This window comes from Ranitomeya variabilis, unplaced genomic scaffold (assembly GCF_051348905.1).
Source record: "Ranitomeya variabilis isolate aRanVar5 unplaced genomic scaffold, aRanVar5.hap1 Scaffold_69, whole genome shotgun sequence".
Lineage (NCBI taxonomy): Eukaryota > Metazoa > Chordata > Amphibia > Anura > Dendrobatidae > Ranitomeya > Ranitomeya variabilis.
Window position 1 is genome coordinate 207,964 of NW_027508196.1, and position 19,306 is coordinate 227,269.

General features: G+C 47.9%; 1 non-coding gene and 54 pseudogenes across 1 annotated transcript; all 55 read left to right on the forward strand.

Moving 5' to 3' along the window:
* The first annotated feature begins 176 nt into the window (after positions 1 to 176).
* On the forward strand, positions 177 to 350 carry LOC143792337 (U2 spliceosomal RNA; annotated as a pseudogene).
* Positions 351 to 525: 175 nt separating this feature from the next.
* Positions 526 to 677, forward strand: LOC143791347 (U2 spliceosomal RNA; annotated as a pseudogene).
* A 198-nt stretch (positions 678 to 875) lies between these two features.
* On the forward strand, positions 876 to 1,049 carry LOC143792349 (U2 spliceosomal RNA; annotated as a pseudogene).
* A 175-nt stretch (positions 1,050 to 1,224) lies between these two features.
* Positions 1,225 to 1,398, forward strand: LOC143792335 (U2 spliceosomal RNA; annotated as a pseudogene).
* A 176-nt stretch (positions 1,399 to 1,574) lies between these two features.
* On the forward strand, positions 1,575 to 1,748 carry LOC143792336 (U2 spliceosomal RNA; annotated as a pseudogene).
* A 176-nt stretch (positions 1,749 to 1,924) lies between these two features.
* On the forward strand, positions 1,925 to 2,098 carry LOC143791761 (U2 spliceosomal RNA; annotated as a pseudogene).
* A 176-nt stretch (positions 2,099 to 2,274) lies between these two features.
* Positions 2,275 to 2,448, forward strand: LOC143792338 (U2 spliceosomal RNA; annotated as a pseudogene).
* A 176-nt stretch (positions 2,449 to 2,624) lies between these two features.
* LOC143791762 (U2 spliceosomal RNA) lies at positions 2,625 to 2,798 on the forward strand (annotated as a pseudogene).
* A 176-nt stretch (positions 2,799 to 2,974) lies between these two features.
* Positions 2,975 to 3,145, forward strand: LOC143792073 (U2 spliceosomal RNA; annotated as a pseudogene).
* Positions 3,146 to 3,321: 176 nt separating this feature from the next.
* On the forward strand, positions 3,322 to 3,473 carry LOC143791832 (U2 spliceosomal RNA; annotated as a pseudogene).
* A 198-nt stretch (positions 3,474 to 3,671) lies between these two features.
* On the forward strand, positions 3,672 to 3,842 carry LOC143792074 (U2 spliceosomal RNA; annotated as a pseudogene).
* Positions 3,843 to 4,018: 176 nt separating this feature from the next.
* LOC143791833 (U2 spliceosomal RNA) lies at positions 4,019 to 4,192 on the forward strand (annotated as a pseudogene).
* Positions 4,193 to 4,368: 176 nt separating this feature from the next.
* Positions 4,369 to 4,580, forward strand: LOC143791863 (U2 spliceosomal RNA; annotated as a pseudogene).
* Positions 4,581 to 4,718: 138 nt separating this feature from the next.
* Positions 4,719 to 4,892, forward strand: LOC143792361 (U2 spliceosomal RNA; annotated as a pseudogene).
* A 175-nt stretch (positions 4,893 to 5,067) lies between these two features.
* LOC143792339 (U2 spliceosomal RNA) lies at positions 5,068 to 5,241 on the forward strand (annotated as a pseudogene).
* Positions 5,242 to 5,417: 176 nt separating this feature from the next.
* On the forward strand, positions 5,418 to 5,591 carry LOC143792340 (U2 spliceosomal RNA; annotated as a pseudogene).
* A 176-nt stretch (positions 5,592 to 5,767) lies between these two features.
* Positions 5,768 to 5,979, forward strand: LOC143792187 (U2 spliceosomal RNA; annotated as a pseudogene).
* Positions 5,980 to 6,117: 138 nt separating this feature from the next.
* Positions 6,118 to 6,291, forward strand: LOC143791327 (U2 spliceosomal RNA; annotated as a pseudogene).
* Positions 6,292 to 6,467: 176 nt separating this feature from the next.
* Positions 6,468 to 6,641, forward strand: LOC143791569 (U2 spliceosomal RNA; annotated as a pseudogene).
* Positions 6,642 to 6,817: 176 nt separating this feature from the next.
* Positions 6,818 to 6,991, forward strand: LOC143792017 (U2 spliceosomal RNA; annotated as a pseudogene).
* Positions 6,992 to 7,167: 176 nt separating this feature from the next.
* Positions 7,168 to 7,341, forward strand: LOC143791609 (U2 spliceosomal RNA; annotated as a pseudogene).
* Positions 7,342 to 7,517: 176 nt separating this feature from the next.
* On the forward strand, positions 7,518 to 7,691 carry LOC143791884 (U2 spliceosomal RNA; annotated as a pseudogene).
* A 176-nt stretch (positions 7,692 to 7,867) lies between these two features.
* LOC143792341 (U2 spliceosomal RNA) lies at positions 7,868 to 8,041 on the forward strand (annotated as a pseudogene).
* Positions 8,042 to 8,217: 176 nt separating this feature from the next.
* Positions 8,218 to 8,391, forward strand: LOC143792137 (U2 spliceosomal RNA; annotated as a pseudogene).
* A 176-nt stretch (positions 8,392 to 8,567) lies between these two features.
* Positions 8,568 to 8,741, forward strand: LOC143792342 (U2 spliceosomal RNA; annotated as a pseudogene).
* Positions 8,742 to 8,917: 176 nt separating this feature from the next.
* LOC143792343 (U2 spliceosomal RNA) lies at positions 8,918 to 9,091 on the forward strand (annotated as a pseudogene).
* A 176-nt stretch (positions 9,092 to 9,267) lies between these two features.
* On the forward strand, positions 9,268 to 9,479 carry LOC143792188 (U2 spliceosomal RNA; annotated as a pseudogene).
* Positions 9,480 to 9,617: 138 nt separating this feature from the next.
* Positions 9,618 to 9,791, forward strand: LOC143791328 (U2 spliceosomal RNA; annotated as a pseudogene).
* A 176-nt stretch (positions 9,792 to 9,967) lies between these two features.
* Positions 9,968 to 10,141, forward strand: LOC143791402 (U2 spliceosomal RNA; annotated as a pseudogene).
* A 176-nt stretch (positions 10,142 to 10,317) lies between these two features.
* LOC143792344 (U2 spliceosomal RNA) lies at positions 10,318 to 10,491 on the forward strand (annotated as a pseudogene).
* A 176-nt stretch (positions 10,492 to 10,667) lies between these two features.
* Positions 10,668 to 10,841, forward strand: LOC143791763 (U2 spliceosomal RNA; annotated as a pseudogene).
* Positions 10,842 to 11,017: 176 nt separating this feature from the next.
* LOC143792027 (U2 spliceosomal RNA) lies at positions 11,018 to 11,191 on the forward strand (annotated as a pseudogene).
* A 176-nt stretch (positions 11,192 to 11,367) lies between these two features.
* On the forward strand, positions 11,368 to 11,541 carry LOC143791898 (U2 spliceosomal RNA; annotated as a pseudogene).
* Positions 11,542 to 11,717: 176 nt separating this feature from the next.
* Positions 11,718 to 11,899, forward strand: LOC143791503 (U2 spliceosomal RNA). The gene has a single exon (XR_013219904.1). It is a non-coding gene; the product is annotated as a U2 spliceosomal RNA (small nuclear RNA).
* A 168-nt stretch (positions 11,900 to 12,067) lies between these two features.
* Positions 12,068 to 12,241, forward strand: LOC143791594 (U2 spliceosomal RNA; annotated as a pseudogene).
* Positions 12,242 to 12,416: 175 nt separating this feature from the next.
* LOC143792345 (U2 spliceosomal RNA) lies at positions 12,417 to 12,590 on the forward strand (annotated as a pseudogene).
* A 175-nt stretch (positions 12,591 to 12,765) lies between these two features.
* Positions 12,766 to 12,939, forward strand: LOC143791564 (U2 spliceosomal RNA; annotated as a pseudogene).
* Positions 12,940 to 13,115: 176 nt separating this feature from the next.
* Positions 13,116 to 13,289, forward strand: LOC143792346 (U2 spliceosomal RNA; annotated as a pseudogene).
* Positions 13,290 to 13,465: 176 nt separating this feature from the next.
* On the forward strand, positions 13,466 to 13,639 carry LOC143791355 (U2 spliceosomal RNA; annotated as a pseudogene).
* Positions 13,640 to 13,815: 176 nt separating this feature from the next.
* Positions 13,816 to 13,989, forward strand: LOC143791764 (U2 spliceosomal RNA; annotated as a pseudogene).
* Positions 13,990 to 14,165: 176 nt separating this feature from the next.
* Positions 14,166 to 14,377, forward strand: LOC143792537 (U2 spliceosomal RNA; annotated as a pseudogene).
* Positions 14,378 to 14,515: 138 nt separating this feature from the next.
* Positions 14,516 to 14,689, forward strand: LOC143792373 (U2 spliceosomal RNA; annotated as a pseudogene).
* A 176-nt stretch (positions 14,690 to 14,865) lies between these two features.
* On the forward strand, positions 14,866 to 15,039 carry LOC143791726 (U2 spliceosomal RNA; annotated as a pseudogene).
* A 176-nt stretch (positions 15,040 to 15,215) lies between these two features.
* On the forward strand, positions 15,216 to 15,389 carry LOC143792153 (U2 spliceosomal RNA; annotated as a pseudogene).
* Positions 15,390 to 15,565: 176 nt separating this feature from the next.
* On the forward strand, positions 15,566 to 15,740 carry LOC143791285 (U2 spliceosomal RNA; annotated as a pseudogene).
* A 175-nt stretch (positions 15,741 to 15,915) lies between these two features.
* Positions 15,916 to 16,089, forward strand: LOC143791403 (U2 spliceosomal RNA; annotated as a pseudogene).
* A 176-nt stretch (positions 16,090 to 16,265) lies between these two features.
* On the forward strand, positions 16,266 to 16,439 carry LOC143792348 (U2 spliceosomal RNA; annotated as a pseudogene).
* A 176-nt stretch (positions 16,440 to 16,615) lies between these two features.
* Positions 16,616 to 16,789, forward strand: LOC143791765 (U2 spliceosomal RNA; annotated as a pseudogene).
* A 176-nt stretch (positions 16,790 to 16,965) lies between these two features.
* LOC143792085 (U2 spliceosomal RNA) lies at positions 16,966 to 17,136 on the forward strand (annotated as a pseudogene).
* Positions 17,137 to 17,312: 176 nt separating this feature from the next.
* LOC143792350 (U2 spliceosomal RNA) lies at positions 17,313 to 17,486 on the forward strand (annotated as a pseudogene).
* A 176-nt stretch (positions 17,487 to 17,662) lies between these two features.
* On the forward strand, positions 17,663 to 17,874 carry LOC143792538 (U2 spliceosomal RNA; annotated as a pseudogene).
* Positions 17,875 to 18,012: 138 nt separating this feature from the next.
* On the forward strand, positions 18,013 to 18,186 carry LOC143792385 (U2 spliceosomal RNA; annotated as a pseudogene).
* A 175-nt stretch (positions 18,187 to 18,361) lies between these two features.
* Positions 18,362 to 18,535, forward strand: LOC143792351 (U2 spliceosomal RNA; annotated as a pseudogene).
* A 176-nt stretch (positions 18,536 to 18,711) lies between these two features.
* On the forward strand, positions 18,712 to 18,886 carry LOC143791599 (U2 spliceosomal RNA; annotated as a pseudogene).
* A 176-nt stretch (positions 18,887 to 19,062) lies between these two features.
* On the forward strand, positions 19,063 to 19,274 carry LOC143792189 (U2 spliceosomal RNA; annotated as a pseudogene).
* Positions 19,275 to 19,306: the final 32 nt, after the last annotated feature.

The window sequence follows — 19,306 nt, forward strand, 5'->3', positions numbered from 1 at the left end:
TGCAGATTCAAAACGCGTTGCGCACAGCTTGAACACATGCACACCGCAGAGCTGTCATCGACAGAGCATCCAGAGTTTCTGGAAATGTCTTCCCTGCAGCAATCTTTTGCTACGTCTCCACAGTGGGTGTCGGTTGTAGGCCTTGGTGCGGCCCAAGTGGCAAACCATTTCTGATCATCTCTTCTCGGCCAAATGGCTCAAGATCAAGTGTAGTGTCTGTTCTTATTAGTTTAATATCTGATACGTCCCCTATTTGGGGACCATATATTAAATGGATTTTTGGAACAGGGAGCTGGAAATGGAGCTTGCTTTGTCGCACGGAACCTTCACGGGGATGGAGGGTGTGGTTATGCAGATTCAAAACGCATTGCGCACAGCTTGAACACATGCACACCGCAGAACTGTCATCGATAGAGCATCCAGAGTTTCTGGAAATGTCTTCCCTGCGGCAATCTTTTGCTACGTCTCACAGTGGATGTCGGTTGTAGGCCTTGGTGCGGCCCAAGTGGCAAACCATTTCTGATCATCTCTTCTCGGCCAAATGGCTCAAGATCAAGCGTAGTGTCTGTTCTTATTAGTTTAATATCTGATACGTCCCCTATTTGGGGACCATATATTAAATGGATTTTTGGAACAGGGAGCTGGAAATGGAGCTTGCTTTGTCACACGGAACCTTCACGGGGATGAAGGGTGTGGTTATGCAGATTCAAAACGCGTTGCGCACAGCTTGAACACATGCACACCGCAGAGCTGTCATCGACAGAGCATCCAGAGTTTCTGGAAATGTCTTCCCTGCAGCAATCTTTTGCTACGTCTCCACAGTGGGTGTCGGTTGTAGGCCTTGGTGCGGCCCAAGTGGCAAACCATTTCTGATCATCTCTTCTCGGCCAAATGGCTCAAGATCAAGTGTAGTGTCTGTTCTTATTAGTTTAATATCTGATACGTCCCCTATTTGGGGACCATATATTAAATGGATTTTTGGAACAGGGAGCTGGAAATGGAGCTTGCTTTGTCGCACGGAACCTTCACGGGGATGGAGGGTGTGGTTATGCAGATTCAAAACGCATTGCGCACAGCTTGAACACATGCACACCGCAGAACTGTCATCGATAGAGCATCCAGAGTTTCTGGAAATGTCTTCCCTGCGGCAATCTTTTGCTACGTCTCACAGTGGATGTCGGTTGTAGGCCTTGGTGCGGCCCAAGTGGCAAACCATTTCTGATCATCTCTTCTCGGCCAAATGGCTCAAGATCAAGCGTAGTGTCTGTTCTTATTAGTTTAATATCTGATACGTCCCCTATTTGGGGACCATATATTAAATGGATTTTTGGAACAGGGAGCTGGAAATGGAGCTTGCTTTGTCACACGGAACCTTCACGGGGATGGAGGGTGTGGTTATGCAGATTCAAAATGCGTTGCGCACAGCTTGAACACATGCACACCGCAGAACTGTCATCGACAGAGCATCCAGAGTTTCTGGAAATGTCTTCCCTGCGGCAATCTTTTGCTACGTCTCCACAGTGGGTGTCGGTTGTAGGCCTTGGTGCGGCCCAAGTGGCAAACCATTTCTGATCATCTCTTCTCGGCCAAATGGCTCAAGATCAAGCGTAGTGTCTGTTCTTATTAGTTTAATATCTGATACGTCCCCTATTTGGGGACCATATATTAAATGGATTTTTGGAACAGGGAGCTGGAAATGGAGCTTGCTTTGTCACACGGAACCTTCACGGGGATGGAGGGTGTGGTTATGCAGATTCAAAACGCGTTGCGCACAGCTTGAACACATGCACACCGCAGAACTGTCGTCGACAGAGCATCCAGAGTTTCTGGAAATGTCTTCCCTGCGGCAATCTTTTGCTACGTCTCCACAGTGGGTGTCGGTTGTAGGCCTTGGTGCGGCCCAAGTGGCAAACCATTTCTGATCATCTCTTCTCGGCCAAATGGCTCAAGATCAAGCGTAGTGTCTGTTCTTATTAGTTTAATATCTGTTACGTCCCCTATTTGGGGACCATATATTAAATGGATTTTTGGAACAGGGAGCTGGAAATGGAGCTTGCTTTGTCACACGGAACCTTCACGGGGATGGAGGGTGTGGTTATGCAGATTCAAAACGCGTTGCGCACAGCTTGAACACATGCACACCGCAGAACTGTCATCGACAGAGCATCCAGAGTTTCTGGAAATGTCTTCCCTGCGGCAATCTTTTGCTACGTCTCCACAGTGGGTGTCGGTTGTAGGCCTTGGTGCGGCCCAAGTGGCAAACCATTTCTGATCATCTCTTCTCGGCCAAATGGCTCAAGATCAAGCGTAGTGTCTGTTCTTATTAGTTTAATATCTGATACGTCCCCTATTTGGGGACCATATATTAAATGGATTTTTGGAACAGGGAGCTGGAAATGGAGCTTGCTTTGTCACACGGAACCTTCACGGGGATGGAGGGTGTGGTTATGCAGATTCAAAACGCGTTGCGCACAGCTTGAACACATGCACACCGCAGAACTGTCGTCGACAGAGCATCCAGAGTTTCTGGAAATGTCTTCCCTGCGGCAATCTTTTGCTACGTCTCCACAGTGGGTGTCGGTTGTAGGCCTTGGTGCGGCCCAAGTGGCAAACCATTTCTGATCATCTCTTCTCGGCCAAATGGCTCAAGATCAAGCGTAGTGTCTGTTCTTATTAGTTTAATATCTGTTACGTCCCCTATTTGGGGACCATATATTAAATGGATTTTTGGAACAGGGAGCTGGAAATGGAGCTTGCTTTGTCACACGGAACCTTCACGGGGATGGAGGGTGTGGTTATGCAGATTCAAAACGCGTTGCGCACAGCTTGAACACATGCACACCGCAGAACTGTCATCGACAGAGCATCCAGAGTTTCTGGAAATGTCTTCCCTGCGGCAATCTTTTGCTACGTCTTAACAGTGGGTGTCGGTTGTAGGCCTTGGTGCGGCCCAAGTGGCAAACCATTTCTGATCATCTCTTCTCGGCCAAATGGATCAAGATCAAGCGTAGTGTCTGTTATTAGTTTAATATCTGATACGTCCCGTATTTGGGGACCATATATTACATGGATTTTTGGAACAGGGAGCTGGAAATGGAGCTTGCTTTGTCACACGGAACCTTCACGAGGATGGAGGGTGTGGTTATGCAGATTCAAAACGCGTTGCGCACAGCTTGAACACATGCACACCGCAGAACTGTCATCGACAGAGCATCCAGAGTTTCTGGAAATGTCTTCCCTGCGGCAATCTTTTGCTACATCTCCACAGTGGGTGTCGGTTGTAGGCCTTGGTGCGGCCCAAGTGGCAAACCATTTCTGATCATCTCTTCTCGGCGAAATGGCTCAAGATCAAGCGTAGTGTCTGTTCTTATTAGTTTAATATCTGATACGTCCCCTATTTGGGGACCATATATTAAATGGATTTTTGGAACAGGGAGCTGGAAATGGAGCTTGCTTTGTTACACGGAACCTTCACGGGGATGGAGGGTGTGGTTATGCAGATTCAAAACGCGTTGCGCACAGCTTGAACACATGCACACCGCAGAACTGTCATCGACAGAGCATCCAGAGTTTCTGGAAATGTCTTCCCTGCGGCAATCTTTTGCTACGTCTTAACAGTGGGTGTCGGTTGTAGGCCTTGGTGCGGCCCAAGTGGCAAACCATTTCTGATCATCTCTTCTCGGCCAAATGGATCAAGATCAAGCGTAGTGTCTGTTATTAGTTTAATATCTGATACGTCCCGTATTTGGGGACCATATATTACATGGATTTTTGGAACAGGGAGCTGGAAATGGAGCTTGCTTTGTCACACGGAACCTTCACGAGGATGGAGGGTGTGGTTATGCAGATTCAAAACGCGTTGCGCACAGCTTGAACACATGCACACCGCAGAACTGTCATCGACAGAGCATCCAGAGTTTCTGGAAATGTCTTCCCTGCGGCAATCTTTTGCTACATCTCCACAGTGGGTGTCGGTTGTAGGCCTTGGTGCGGCCCAAGTGGCAAACCATTTCTGATCATCTCTTCTCGGCGAAATGGCTCAAGATCAAGCGTAGTGTCTGTTCTTATTAGTTTAATATCTGATACGTCCCCTATTTGGGGACCATATATTAAATGGATTTTTGGAACAGGGAGCTGGAAATGGAGCTTGCTTTGTCACACGGAACCTTCACGGGGATGGAGGGTGTGGTTATGCAGATTCAAAACGCGTTGCGCACAGCTTGAACACATGCACACCGCAGAACTGTCATCGACAGAGCATCCAGAGTTTCTGGAAATGTCTTCCCTGCGGCAATCTTTTGCTACGTCTCCACAGTGGGTGTCGGTTGTAGGCCTTGGTGCGGCCCAAGTGGCAAATCATTTCTGATCATCTCTTCTCGGCCAAATGACTCAAGATCAAGCGTAGTGTCTGTTCTTATTAGTTTAATATCTGATACGTCCCCTATTTGGGGACCATATATTAAATATATTTTTGGAACAGGGAGCTGGAAATGGAGCTTGCTTTGTCGCACGGAACCATCACGGGGGTGGAGGGTGTGGTTATGCAGATTCAAAACGCGTTTCGCACAGCTTGAACACATGCACACCGCAGAACTGTCATCGACAGATCATCCAGAGTTTCTGGAAATGTCTTCCCTGCGGCAATCTTTTGCTACGTCTCCACAGTGGGTGTCGGTTGTAGGCCTTGGTGCGGCCCAAGTGGCAAACCATTTCTGATCATCTCTTCTCGGCCAAATGGCTCAAGATCAAGTGTAGTGTCTGTTCTTATTAGTTTAATATCTGATACGTCCCCTATTTGGGGACCATATATTAAATGGATTTTTGGAACAGGGAGCTGGAAATGGAGCTTGCTTTGTCGCACGGAACCTTCACGGGGATGGAGGGTGTGGTTATGCAGATTCAAAATGCGTTGCGCACAGCTTGAACACATGCACACCGCAGAACTGTCATCGATAGAGCATCCAGAGTTTCTGGAAATGTCTTCCCTGCGGCAATCTTTTGCTACGTCTCACAGTGGATGTCGGTTGTAGGCCTTGGTGCGGCCCAAGTGGCAAACCATTTCTGATCATCTCTTCTCGGCCAAATGGCTCAAGATCAAGCGTAGTGTCTGTTCTTATTAGTTTAATATCTGATACGTCCCCTATTTGGGGACCATATATTAAATGGATTTTTGGAACAGGGAGCTGGAAATGGAGCTTGCTTTGTCACACGGAACCTTCACGGGGATGGAGGGTGTGGTTATGCAGATTCAAAACGCGTTGCGCACAGCTTGAACACATGCACACCGCAGAACTGTCATCGACAGAGCATCCAGAGTTTCTGGAAATGTCTTCCCTGCGGCAATCTTTTGCTACGTCTCCACAGTGGGTGTCGGTTGCAGGCCTTGGTGCGGCCCAAGTGGCAAACCATTTCTGATCATCTCTTCTCGGCCAAATGGCTCAAGATCAAGCGTAGTGTCTGTTCTTATTAGTTTAATATCTGATACGTCCCCTATTTGGGGACCATATATTAAATGGATTTTTGGAACAGGGAGCTGGAAATGGAGCTTGCTTTGTCACACGGAACCTTCACGGGGATGGAGGGTGTGGTTATGCAGATTCAAAACGCGTTGCGCACAGCTTGAACACATGCACACCGCAGAACTGTCATCGACAGAGCATCCAGAGTTTCTGGAAATGTCTTCCCTGCGGCAATCTTTTGCTACGTCTCCACAGTGGGTGTCGGTTGTAGGCCTTGGTGCGGCCCAAGTGGCAAATCATTTCTGATCATCTCTTCTCGGCCAAATGGCTCAAGATCAAGCGTAGTGTCTGTTCTTATTAGTTTAATATCTGATACGTCCCCTATTTGGGGACCATATATTAAATGGATTTTTGGAACAGGGAGCTGGAAATGGAGCTTGCTTTGTCGCACGGAACCATCACGGGGGTGGAGGGTGTGGTTATGCAGATTCAAAACGCGTTTCACACAGCTTGAACACATGCACACCGCAGAACTGTCATCGACAGATCATCCAGAGTTTCTGGAAATGTCTTCCCTGCGGCAATCTTTTGCTACGTCTCCACAGTGGGTGTCGGTTGTAGGCCTTGGTGCGGCCCAAGTGGCAAACCATTTCTGATCATCTCTTCTTGGCCAAATGGCTCAAGATCAAGCGTAGTGTCTGTTCTTATTAGTTTAATATCTGATACGTCCCCTATTTGGGGACCATATATTAAATGGATTTTTGGAACAGGGAGCTGGAAATGGAGCTTGCTTTGTCACACGGAACCTTCACGGGGATGGAGGGTGTGGTTATGCAGATTCAAAACGCGTTGCGCACAGCTTGAACACATGCACACCGCAGAACTGTCATCGACAGAGCATCCAGAGTTTCTGGAAATGTCTTCCCTGCGGCAATCTTTTGCTACGTCTCCACAGTGGGTGTCGGTTGTAGGCCTTGGTGCGGCCCAAGTGGCAAACCATTTCTGATCAACTCTTCTCGGCCAAATGGCTCAAGATCAAGTGTAGTGTCTGTCCTTATTAGTTTAATATCTGATACGTCCCCTATTTGGGGACCATATATTAAATGGATTTTTGGAACAGGGAGCTGGAAATGGAGCTTGCTTTGTCACACGGAACCTTCACGGGGATGGAGGGTGTGGTTATGCAGATTCAAAACGCGTTGCGCACAGCTTGAACACATGCACACCGCAGAACTGTCATCGACAGAGCATCCAGAGTTTCTGGAAATGTCTTCCCTGCGGCAATCTTTTGCTACGTCTCCACAGTGGGTGTCGGTTGTAGGCCTTGGTGCGGCCCAAGTGGCAAACCATTTCTGATCATCTCTTCTCGGCCAAATGGCTCAAGATCAAGCGTAGTGTCTGTTCATATTAGTTTAATATCTGTTACGTCCCCTATTTGGGGACCATATATTAAATGGATTTTTGGAACAGGGAGCTGGAAATGGAGCTTGCTTTGTCACACGGAACCTTCACGGGGATGGAGGGTGTGGTTATGCAGATTCAAAACGCGTTGCGCACAGCTTGAACACATGCACACCGCAGAACTGTCATCAACAGAGCATCCAGAGTTTCTGGAAATGTCTTCCCTGCGGCAATCTTTTGCTACGTCTTAACAGTGGGTGTCGGTTGTAGGCCTTGGTGCGGCCCAAGTGGCAAACCATTTCTGATCATCTCTTCTCGGCCAAATGGATCAAGATCAAGCGTAGTGTCTGTTCTTATTAGTTTAATATCTGATACGTCCCCTATTTGGGGACCATATATTAAATGGATTTTTGGAACAGGGAGCTGGAAATGGAGCTTGCTTTGTCACACTGAACCTTCACGGGGATGGAGGGTGTGGTTATGCAGATTCAAAACGCGTTGCGCACAGCTTGAACACATGCACACCGCAGAACTGTCATCAACAGAGCATCCAGAGTTTCTGGAAATGTCTTCCCTGCGGCAATCTTTTGCTACGTCTCCACAGTGGGTGTCGGTTGTAGGCCTTGGTGCGGCCCAAGTGGCAAACCATTTCTGATCATCTCTTCTCGGCCAAATGGCTCAAGATCAAGCGTAGTGTCTGTTCTTATTAGTTTAATATCTGATACGTCCCCTATTTGGGGACCATATATTAAATGGATTTTTGGAACAGGGAGCTGGAAATGGAGCTTGCTTTGTCGCACGGAACCTTCACGGGGGTGGAGGGTGTGGTTATGCAGATTCAAAATGCGTTTCGCACAGCTTGAACACATGCACACCGCAGAACTGTCATCGACAGATCATCCAGAGTTTCTGGAAATGTCTTCCCTGCGGCAATCTTTTGCTACGTCTCCACAGTGGGTGTCGGTTGTAGGCCTTGGTGCGGCCCAAGTGGCAAACCATTTCTGATCATCTCTTCTCGGCCAAATGGCTCAAGATCAAGCGTAGTGTCTGTTCTTATTAGTTTAATATCTGATACGTCCCCTATTTGGGGACCATATATTAAATGGATTTTTGGAACAGGGAGCTGGAAATGGAGCTTGCTTTGTCACACGGAACCTTCACGGGGATGGAGGGTGTGGTTATGCAGATTCAAAACGCGTTGCGCACAGCTTGAACACATGCACACCGCAGAACTGTCATCAACAGAGCATCCAGAGTTTCTGGAAATGTCTTCCCTGCGGCAATCTTTTGCTACGTCTCCACAGTGGGTGTCGGTTGTAGGCCTTGGTGCGGCCCAAGTGGCAAACCATTTCTGATCAACTCTTCTCGGCCAAATGGCTCAAGATCAAGTGTAGTGTCTGTTCTTATTAGTTTAATATCTGATACGTCCCCTATTTGGGGACCATATATTAAATGGATTTTTGGAACAGGGAGCTGGAAATGGAGCTTGCTTTGTCACACGGAACCTTCACGGGGATGGAGGGTGTGGTTATGCAGATTCAAAACGCGTTGCGCACAGCTTGAACACATGCACACCGCAGAACTGTCATCGACAGATCATCCAGAGTTTCTGGAAATGTCTTCCCTGCGGTAATCTTTTGCTACGTCTCCACAGTGGGTGTCGGTTGTAGGCCTTGGTGCGGCCCAAGTGGCAAACCATTTCTGATCATCTCTTCTCGGCCAAATGGCTCAAGATCAAGCGTAGTGTCTGTTCTTATTAGTTTAATATCTGATACGTCCCCTATTTGGGGACCATATATTAAATGGATTTTTGGAACAGGGAGCTGGAAATGGAGCTTGCTTTGTCACACGGAACCTTCACGGGGATGGAGGGTGTGGTTATGCAGATTCAAAACGCGTTGCGCACAGCTTGAACACATGCACACCGCAGAACTGTCATCGACAGAGCATCCAGAGTTTCTGGAAATGTCTTCCCTGCGGCAATCTTTTGCTACGTCTCCACAGTGGGTGTCGGTTGTAGGCCTTGGTGCGGCCCAAGTGGCAAACCATTTCTGATCATCTCTTCTCGGCCAAATGGCTCAAGATCAAGCGTAGTGTCTGTTCTTATTAGTTTAATATCTGATACGTCCCCTATTTGGGGACCATATATTAAATGGATTTTTGGAACAGGGAGCTGGAAATGGAGCTTGCTTTGTCACACGGAACCTTCACGGGGATGGAGGGTGTGGTTATGCAGATTCAAAACGCGTTGCGCACAGCTTGAACACATGCACACCGCAGAACTGTCATCGACAGAGCATCCAGAGTTTCTGGAAATGTCTTCCCTGCGGCAATCTTTTGCTACGTCTCCACAGTGGGTGTCGGTTGTAGGCCTTGGTGCGGCCCAAGTGGCAAATCATTTCTGATCATCTCTTCTCGGCCAAATGGCTCAAGATCAAGCGTAGTGTCTGTTCTTATTAGTTTAATATCTGATACGTCCCCTATTTGGGGACCATATATTAAATGGATTTTTGGAACAGGGAGCTGGAAATGGAGCTTGCTTTGTCGCACGGAACCATCACGGGGGTGGAGGGTGTGGTTATGCAGATTCAAAACGCGTTTCACACAGCTTGAACACATGCACACCGCAGAACTGTCATCGACAGATCATCCAGAGTTTCTGGAAATGTCTTCCCTGCGGCAATCTTTTGCTACGTCTCCACAGTGGGTGTCGGTTGTAGGCCTTGGTGCGGCCCAAGTGGCAAACCATTTCTGATCATCTCTTCTTGGCCAAATGGCTCAAGATCAAGCGTAGTGTCTGTTCTTATTAGTTTAATATCTGATACGTCCCCTATTTGGGGACCATATATTAAATGGATTTTTGGAACAGGGAGCTGGAAATGGAGCTTGCTTTGTCACACGGAACCTTCACGGGGATGGAGGGTGTGGTTATGCAGATTCAAAACGCGTTGCGCACAGCTTGAACACATGCACACCGCAGAACTGTCATCGACAGAGCATCCAGAGTTTCTGGAAATGTCTTCCCTGCGGCAATCTTTTGCTACGTCTCCACAGTGGGTGTCGGTTGTAGGCCTTGGTGCGGCCCAAGTGGCAAACCATTTCTGGTCAACTCTTCTCGGCCAAATGGCTCAAGATCAAGTGTAGTGTCTGTCCTTATTAGTTTAATATCTGATACGTCCCCTATTTGGGGACCATATATTAAATGGATTTTTGGAACAGGGAGCTGGAAATGGAGCTTGCTTTGTCGCACGGAACCTTCACGGGGATGGAGGGTGTGGTTATGCAGATTCAAAACGCGTTGCGCAGAGCTTGAACACATGCACACCGCAGAACTGTCATCGACAGAGCATCCAGAGTTTCTGGAAATGTCTTCCCTGCGGCAATCTTTTGCTATGTCTCCACAGTGGGTGTCGGTTGTAGGCCTTGGTGCGGCCCAAGTGGCAAACCATTTCTGATCATCTCTTCTCGGCCAAATGGCTCAAGATCAAGCGTAGTGTCTGTTCTTATTAGTTTAATATCTGATACGTCCCCTATTTGGGGACCATATATTAAATGGATTTTTGGAACAGGGAGCTGGAAATGGAGCTTGCTTTGTCACACGGAACCTTCACGGGGATGGAGGGTGTGGTTATGCAGATTCAAAACGCGTTGCGCACAGCTTGAACACATGCACACCGCAGAACTGTCATCGACAGAGCATCCAGAGTTTCTGGAAATGTCTTCCCTGCGGCAATCTTTTGCTACGTCTCCACAGTGGGTGTCGGTTGTAGGCCTTGGTGCGGCCCAAGTGGCAAACCATTTCTGATCATCTCTTCTCGGCCAAATGGCTCAAGATCAAGCGTAGTGTCTGTTCTTATTAGTTTAATATCTGTTACGTCCCCTATTTGGGGACCATATATTAAATGGATTTTTGGAACAGGGAGCTGGAAATGGAGCTTGCTTTGTCACACGGAACCTTCACGGGGATGGAGGGTGTGGTTATGCAGATTCAAAATGCGTTGCGCACAGCTTGAACACATGCACACCGCAGAACTCTCATCAACAGAGCATCCAGAGTTTCTGGAAATGTCTTCCCTGCGGCAATCTTTTGCTACGTCTTAACAGTGGGTGTCGGTTGTAGGCCTTGGTGCGGCCCAAGTGGCAAACCATTTCTGATCATCTCTTCTCGGCCAAATGGATCAATATCAAGCGTAGTGTCTGTTCTTATTAGTTTAATATCTGATACGTCCCCTATTTGGGGACCATATATTAAATGGATTTTTGGAACAGGGAGCTGGAAATGGAGCTTGCTTTGTCACACTGAACCTTCACGGGGATGGAGGGTGTGGTTATGCAGATTCAAAACGCGTTGCGCACAGCTTGAACACATGCACACCGCAGAACTGTCATCAACAGAGCATCCAGAGTTTCTGGAAATGTCTTCCCTGCGGCAATCTTTTGCTACGTCTCCACAGTGGGTGTCGGTTGTAGGCCTTGGTGCGGCCCAAGTGGCAAACCATTTCTGATCATCTCTTCTCGGCCAAATGGCTCAAGATCAAGCGTAGTGTCTGTTCTTATTAGTTTAATATCTGATACGTCCCCTATTTGGGGACCATATATTAAATGGATTTTTGGAACAGGGAGCTGGAAATGGAGCTTGCTTTGTCGCACGGAACCTTCACGGGGGTGGAGGGTGTGGTTATGCAGATTCAAAATGCGTTTCGCACAGCTTGAACACATGCACACCGCAGAACTGTCATCGACAGATCATCCAGAGTTTCTGGAAATGTCTTCCCTGCGGCAATCTTTTGCTACGTCTCCACAGTGGGTGTCGGTTGTAGGCCTTGGTGCGGCCCAAGTGGCAAACCATTTCTGATCATCTCTTCTCGGCCAAATGGCTCAAGATCAAGCGTAGTGTCTGTTCTTATTAGTTTAATATCTGATACGTCCCCTATTTGGGGACCATATATTAAATGGATTTTTGGAACAGGGAGCTGGAAATGGAGCTTGCTTTGTCACACATAACCTTCACGGGGATGGAGGGTGTGGTTATGCAGATTCAAAACGCGTTGCGCACAGCTTGAACACATGCACACCGCAGAACTGTCATCAACAGAGCATCCAGAGTTTCTGGAAATGTCTTCCCTGCGGCAATCTTTTGCTACGTCTCCACAGTGGGTGTCGGTTGTAGGCCTTGGTGCGGCCCAAGTGGCAAACCATTTCTGATCAACTCTTCTCGGCCAAATGGCTCAAGATCAAGTGTAGTGTCTGTTCTTATTAGTTTAATATCTGATACGTCCCCTATTTGGGGACCATATATTAAATGGATTTTTGGAACAGGGAGCTGGAAATGGAGCTTGCTTTGTCGCACGGAACCTTCACGGGGATGGAGGGTGTGGTTATGCAGATTCAAAACGCGTTGCGCACAGCTTGAACACATGCACACCGCAGAACTGTCATCGATAGAGCATCCATAGTTTCTGGAAATGTCTTCCCTGCGGCAATCTTTTGCTACGTCTCACAGTGGATGTCGGTTGTAGGCCTTGGTGCGGCCCAAGTGGCAAACCATTTCTGATCATCTCTTCTCGGCCAAATGGCTCAAGATCAAGCGTAGTGTCTGTTCTTATTAGTTTAATATCTGATACGTCCCCTATTTGGGGACCATATATTAAATGGATTTTTGGAACAGGGAGCTGGAAATGGAGCTTGCTTTGTCACACGGAACCTTCACGGGGATGGAGGGTGTGGTTATGCAGATTCAAAACGCGTTGCGCACAGCTTGAACACATGCACACCGCAGAACTGTCATCGATAGAGCATCCATAGTTTCTGGAAATGTCTTCCCTGCGGCAATCTTTTGCTACGTCTCACAGTGGATGTCGGTTGTAGGCCTTGGTGCGGCCCAAGTGGCAAACCATTTCTGATCATCTCTTCTCGGCCAAATGGCTCAAGATCAAGCGTAGTGTCTGTTCTTATTAGTTTAATATCTGATACGTCTCCTATTTGGGGACCATATATTAAATGGATTTTTGGAACAGGGAGCTGGAAATGGAGCTTGCTTTGTCACACGGAACCTTCACGGGGATGGAGGGTGTGGTTATGCAGATTCAAAACGCGTTGCGCACAGCTTGAACACATGCACACCGCAGAACTGTCATCGACAGAGCATCCAGAGTTTCTGGAAATGTCTTCCCTGCGGCAATCTTTTGCTACGTCTCCACAGTTGGTGTCGGTTGTAGGCCTTGGTGCGGCCCAAGTGGCAAACCATTTCTGATCATCTCTTCTCGGCCAAATGGCTCAAGATCAAGCGTAGTGTCTGTTCTTATTAGTTTAATATCTGATACGTCCCCTATTTGGGGACCATATATTAAATGGATTTTTGGAACAGGGAGCTGGAAATGGAGCTTGCTTTGTCACACGGAACCTTCACGGGGATGGAGGGTGTGGTTATGCAGATTCAAAACGCGTTGCGCACAGCTTGAACACATGCACACCGCAGAACTGTCGTCGACAGAGCATCCAGAGTTTCTGGAAATGTCTTCCCTGCGGCAATCTTTTGCTACGTCTCCACAGTGGGTGTCGGTTGTAGGCCTTGGTGCGGCCCAAGTGGCAAACCATTTCTGATCATCTCTTCTCGGCCAAATGGCTCAAGATCAAGCGTAGTGTCTGTTCTTATTAGTTTAATATCTGATACGTCCCCTATTTGGGGACCATATATTAATTGGATTTTTGGAACAGGGAGCTGGAAATGGAGCTTGCTTTGTCACACGGAACCTTCACGGGGATGGAGGGTGTGGTTATGCAGATTCAAAACGCGTTGCGCACAGCTTGAACACATGCACACCGCAGAACTGTCGTCGACAGAGCATCCAGAGTTTCTGGAAATGTCTTCCCTGCGGCAATCTTTTGCTACGTCTCCACAGTGGGTGTCGGTTGTAGGCCTTGGTGCGGCCCAAGTGGCAAACCATTTCTGATCATCTCTTCTCGGCCAAATGGCTCAAGATCAAGCGTAGTGTCTGTTCTTATTAGTTTAATATCTGTTACGTCCCCTATTTGGGGACCATATATTAAATGGATTTTTGGAACAGGGAGCTGGAAATGGAGCTTGCTTTGTCACACGGAACCTTCACGGGGATGGAGGGTGTGGTTATGCAGATTCAAAACGCGTTGCGCACAGCTTGAACACATGCACACCGCAGAACTGTCATCGACAGAGCATCCAGAGTTTCTGGAAATGTCTTCCCTGCGGCAATCTTTTGCTACGTCTCCACAGTGGGTGTCGGTTGTAGACCTTGGTGCGGCCCAAGTGGCAAATCATTTCTGATCATCTCTTCTCGGCCAAATGGCTCAAGATCAAGCGTAGTGTCTGTTCTTATTAGTTTAATATCTGATACGTCCCCTATTTGGGGACCATATATTAAATGGATTTTTGGAACAGGGAGCTGGAAATGGAGCTTGCTTTGTCGCACGGAACCATCACGGGGGTGGAGGGTGTGGTTATGCAGATTCAAAACGCGTTTCGCACAGCTTGAACACATGCACACCGCAGAACTGTCATCGACAGATCATCCAGAGTTTTTGGAAATGTCTTCCCTGCGGCAATCTTTTGCTACGTCTCCACAGTGGGTGTCGGTTGTAGGCCTTGGTGCGGCCCAAGTGGCAAACCATTTCTGATCATCTCTTCTCGGCCAAATGGCTCAAGATCAAGTGTAGTGTCTGTTCTTATTAGTTTAATATCTGATACGTCCCCTATTTGGGGACCATATATTAAATGGATTTTTGGAACAGGGAGCTGGAAATGGAGCTTGCTTTGTCGCACGGAACCTTCACGGGGATGGAGGGTGTGGTTATGCAGATTCAAAACGCGTTGCGCACAGCTTGAACACATGCACACCGCAGAACTGTCATCGATAGAGCATCCAGAGTTTCTGGAAATGTCTTCCCTGCGGCAATCTTTTGCTACGTCTCCACAGTGGATGTCGGTTGTAGGCCTTGGTGCGGCCCAAGTGGCAAACCATTTCTGATCATCTCTTCGCGGCCAAATGGCTCAAGATCAAGCGTAGTGTCTGTTCTTATTAGTTTAATATCTGATACGTCCCCTATTTGGGGACCATATATTAAATGGATTTTTGGAACAGGGAGCTGGAAATGGAGCTTGCTTTGTCACACGGAACCTTCACGGGGATGGAGGGTGTGGTTATGCAGATTCAAAACGCGTTGCGCACAGCTTGAACACATGCACACCGCAGAACTGTCATCGACAGAGCATCCAGAGTTTCTGGAAATGTCTTCCCTGCGGCAATCTTTTGCTACGTCTCCACAGTGGGTGTCGGTTGTAGGCCTTGGTGCGGCCCAAGTGGCAAACCATTTCTGATCATCTCTTCTCGGCCAAATGGCTCAAGATCAAGCGTAGTGTCTGTTCTTATTAGTTTAATATCTGATACGTCCCCTATTTGGGGACCATATATTAAATGGATTTTTGGAACAGGGAGCTGGAAATGGAGCTTGCTTTGTCACACGGAACCTTCACGGGGGTGGAGGGTGTGGTTATGCAGATTCAAAACGCGTTGCGCACAGCTTGAACACATGCACACCGCAGAACTGTCATCGACAGAGCATCCAGAGTTTCTGGAAATGTCTTCCCTGCGGCAATCTTTTGCTACGTCTCCACAGTGGGTGTCGGTTGTAGGCCTTGGTGCGGCCCAAGTGGCAAATCATTTCTGATCATCTCTTCTCGGCCAAATGGCTCAAGATCAAGCGTAGTGTCTGTTCTTATTAGTTTAATATCTGATACGTCCCCTATTTGGGGACCATATATTAAATGGATTTTTGGAACAGGGAGCTGGAAATGGAGCTTGCTTTGTCGCACGGAACCATCACGGGGGTGGAGGGTGTGGTTATGCAGATTCAAAACGCGTTGCGCACAGCTTGAACACATGCACACCGCAGAACTGTCATCGACAGATCATCCAGAGTTTCTGGAAATGTCTTCCCTGCGGCAATCTTTTGCTACGTCTCCACAGTGGGTGTCGGTTGTAGGCCTTGGTGCGGCCCAAGTGGCAAACCATTTCTGATCAACTCTTCTCGGCCAAATGGCTCAAGATCAAGTGTAGTGTCTGTCCTTATTAGTTTAATATCTGATACGTCCCCTATTTGGGGACCATATATTAAATGGATTTTTGGAACAGGGAGCTGGAAATGGAGCTTGCTTTGTCGCACGGAACCTTCACGGGGATGGAGGGTGTGGTTATGCAGATTCAAAACGCGTTGCGCAGAGCTTGAACACATGCACACCGCAGAACTGTCATCGACAGAGCATCCAGAGTTTCTGGAAATGTCTTCCCTGCGGCAATCTTTTGCTACGTCTCCACAGTGGGTGTCGGTTGTAGGCCTTGGTGCGGCCCAAGTGGCAAACCATTTCTGATCATCTCTTCTCGGCCAAATGGCTCAAGATCAAGCGTAGTGTCTGTTCTTATTAGTTTAATATCTGATACGTCCCCTATTTGGGGACCATATATTAAATGGATTTTTGGAACAGGGAGCTGGAAATGGAGCTTGCTTTGTCACACGGAACCTTCACGGGGATGGAGGGTGTGGTTATGCAGATTCAAAACGCGTTGCGCACAGCTTGAACACATGCACACCGCAGAACTGTCATCGACAGAGCATCCAGAGTTTCTGGAAATGTCTTCCCTGCGGCAATCTTTTGCTACGTCTCCACAGTGGGTGTCGGTTGTAGGCCTTGGTGCGGCCCAAGTGTCAAACCATTTCTGATCATCTCTTCTCGGCCAAATGGCTCAAGATCAAGCGTAGTGTCTGTTCTTATTAGTTTAATATCTGTTACGTCCCCTATTTGGGGACCATATATTAAATGGATTTTTGGAACAGGGAGCTGGAAATGGAGCTTGCTTTGTCACACGGAACCTTCACGGGGATGGAGGGTGTGGTTATGCAGATTCAAAACGCGTTGCGCACAGCTTGAACACATGCACACCGCAGAACTGTCATCGACAGAGCATCCAGAGTTTCTGGAAATGTCTTCCCTGCGGCAATCTTTTGCTACGTCTTAACAGTGGGTGTCGGTTGTAGGCCTTGGTGCGGCCCAAGTGGCAAACCATTTCTGATCATCTCTTCTCGGCCAAATGGATCAAGATCAAGCGTAGTGTCTGTTATTAGTTTAATATCTGATACGTCCCGTATTTGGGGACCATATATTACATGGATTTTTGGAACAGGGAGCTGGAAATGGAGCTTGCTTTGTCACACGGAACCTTCACGGGGATGGAGGGTGTGGTTATGCAGATTCAAAACGCGTTGCGCACAGCTTGAACACATGCACACCGCAGAACTGTCATCGACAGAGCATCCAGAGTTTCTGGAAATGTCTTCCCTGCGGCAATCTTTTGCTACGTCTCCACAGTGGGTGTCGGTTGTAGGCCTTGGTGCGGCCCAAGTGGCAAACCATTTCTGATCATCTCTTCTCGGCCAAATGGCTCAAGATCAAGCGTAGTGTCTGTTCTTATTAGTTTAATATCTGATACGTCCCCTATTTGGGGACCATATATTAAATGGATTTTTGGAACAGGGAGCTGGAAATGGAGCTTGCTTTGTCACACGGAACCTTCACGGGGATGGAGGGTGTGGTTATGCAGATTCAAAACGCGTTGCGCACAGCTTGAACACATGCACACCGCAGAACTGTCATCGACAGAGCATCCAGAGTTTCTGGAAATGTCTTCCCTGCGGCAATCTTTTGCTACGTCTCCACAGTGGGTGTCGGTTGTAGACCTTGGTGCGGCCCAAGTGGCAAATCATTTCTGATCATCTCTTCTCGGCCAAATGGCTCAAGATCAAGCGTAGTGTCTGTTCTTATTAGTTTAATATCTGATACGTCCCCTATTTGGGGACCATATATTAAATGGATTTTTGGAACAGGGAGCTGGAAATGGAGCTTGCTTTGTCGCACGGAACCATCACGGGGGTGGAGGGTGTGGTTATGCAGATTCAAAACGCGTTTCGCACAGCTTGAACACATGCACACCGCAGAACTGTCATCGACAGATCATCCAGAGTTTTTGGAAATGTCTTCCCTGCGGCAATCTTTTGCTACGTCTCCACAGTGGGTGTCGGTTGTAGGCCTTGGTGCGGCCCAAGTGGCAAACCATTTCTGATCATCTCTTCTCGGCCAAATGGCTCAAGATCAAGTGTAGTGTCTGTTCTTATTAGTTTAATATCTGATACGTCCCCTATTTGGGGACCATATATTAAATGGATTTTTGGAACAGGGAGCTGGAAATGGAGCTTGCTTTGTCGCACGGAACCTTCACGGGGATGGAGGGTGTGGTTATGCAGATTCAAAACGCGTTGCGCACAGCTTGAACACATGCACACCGCAGAACTGTCATCGATAGAGCATCCAGAGTTTCTGGAAATGTCTTCCCTGCGGCAATCTTTTGCTACGTCTCACAGTGGATGTCGGTTGTAGGCCTTGGTGCGGCCCAAGTGGCAAACCATTTCTGATCATCTCTTCTCGGCCAAATGGCTCAAGATCAAGCGTAGTGTCTGTTCTTATTAGTTTAATATCTGATACGTCCCCTATTTGGGGACCATATATTAAATGGATTTTTGGAACAGGGAGCTGGAAATGGAGCTTGCTTTGTCACACGGAACCTTCACGGGGATGGAGGGTGTGGTTATGCAGATTCAAAACGCGTTGCGCACAGCTTGAACACATGCACACCGCAGAACTGTCATCGACAGAGCATCCAGAGTTTCTGGAAATGTCTTCCCTGCGGCAATCTTTTGCTACGTCTCCACAGTGGGTGTCGGTTGTAGGCCTTGGTGCGGCCCAAGTGGCAAACCATTTCTGATCATCTCTTCTCGGCCAAATGGCTCAAGATCAAGCGTAGTGTCTGTTCTTATTAGTTTAATATCTGATACGTCCCCTATTTGGGGACCATATATTAAATGGATTTTTTGGAACAGGGAGCTGGAAATGGAGCTTGCTTTGTCACACGGAACCTTCATGGGGATGGAGGGTGTGGTTATGCAGATTCAAAACGCGTTGCGCACAGCTTGAACACATGCACACCGCAGAACTGTCATCGACAGAGCATCCAGAGTTTCTGGAAATGTCTTCCCTGCGGCAATCTTTTGCTACGTCTCCACAGTGGGTGTCGGTTGTAGGCCTTGGTGCGGCCCAAGTGGCAAATCATTTCTGATCATCTCTTCTCGGCCAAATGGCTCAAGATCAAGCGTAGTGTCTGTTCTTATTAGTTTAATATCTGATACGTCCCCTATTTGGGGACCATATATTAAATGGATTTTTGGAACAGGGAGCTGGAAATGGAGCTTGCTTTGTCGCACGGAACCATCACGGGGGTGGAGGGTGTGGTTATGCAGATTCAAAACGCGTTTCACACAGCTTGAACACATGCACACCGCAGAACTGTCATCGACAGATCATC